This window comes from Parus major, unplaced genomic scaffold (assembly GCF_001522545.3).
Source record: "Parus major isolate Abel unplaced genomic scaffold, Parus_major1.1 Scaffold1786, whole genome shotgun sequence".
NCBI lineage: Eukaryota > Metazoa > Chordata > Aves > Passeriformes > Paridae > Parus > Parus major.
Window position 1 is genome coordinate 1,081 of NW_015380626.1, and position 1,112 is coordinate 2,192.

The 1,112-nt window shown below is 38.0% G+C and overlaps 1 long non-coding RNA gene across 1 annotated transcript; it reads right to left on the reverse strand.

Moving 5' to 3' along the window:
* Positions 1–249: 249 nt before the first annotated feature.
* Positions 250–1,106, reverse strand: LOC107199656. Its single transcript, XR_001519262.1, has 2 exons — positions 879–1,106; positions 250–286 (listed from the first exon to the last, which is right to left on the reverse strand). It is a non-coding gene; the product is annotated as an uncharacterized LOC107199656 (long non-coding RNA).
* Between the last annotated feature and the right edge of the window lie 6 nt (positions 1,107–1,112).

Here is a 1,112-nt window from a genome sequence, read left to right on the forward strand (position 1 = left end):
TGGGAATTCTCATTTTTTGGACTTTTCCCATTGTTTTTTGGCACTTTTCCCATCGTTTTTGGGACTTTTCCCATCATTTTTNGCTGTCCTGAGGTAACTTTATGATTCCTGTTTTCCCCAAATCGCCCGGTTTATGTTTTATATTAAATTCTGCACCTTTAATTCTGGCTCTGAGAGCAAAAAGGGGGGAAGAAGAAGAAGAAGCTGCAGAGTTTGTGTTAAGGGAAAACATCACTCACCCACATCCCGCTTGTGCAAAACGAGGTTCACGTAAATTTTATAGAATCTGAAAGTTTAATAAAAAAGACAATTAGGAATAAAAAATGAAGTGTACAGATAGGGCCGGGTGTCTCTGCATTCACCTCACTGACAAAGGATTGTCCCTTAAAAACAGAGCCTGCTACATATTCATAAATTCTCATTCATATCCATAAATTCTCATACATATCCATAAATTCTCATTCATATTCAGACATTCTTTTTAGGATCTTTGGGGTTCTTATGTTCAGTTTTCTCTTGCCCCCTTCCCAACAGATCAATCCTCTTGGCGCCATCGAGATTTACATTCCCTGATCCCAGAAATGCAACAAATTCCTCCCCCAGAGCTCTGTGCACTGCTGGCTTCATCTGGATAAGAGAATTTACAAATGCAGGAGTTCTCCAGCTCTTTTTTTATTTTTTTTTCTGTCTTTGGGTCATACAAACAAAAGCAGTTTTTATTTTAATGCTATGCCGTAGCCTAACATACATGTATTATACTATTTCTGAATTTTATCAATAACAGAAATAAAGAGAACTATGTTAATATCACAAAATTTCCCATTTTTATACACATAACATTCATTTTAATATTTGCGAAAAGCCAACAATATACGTACCTATAACACCATGGAACAGCGAGAGGTTGTATTATTTAATATTATTCGATTCCTCTTAAATAAACAGCTTTTCCCACTTCTCTCCAAGGGAATATTTTACCTTTCCCGGACCGGTTGGTGGGGAGGGATCATTTCCGAGGGGAAATCCCCGTTTTGGGAGTTTTTCTCCCAAATTTACCCTAAAGTAGAACATCCACCTCTCTCCGTGTCACGTGATCTCAGCCCCCTCACGAT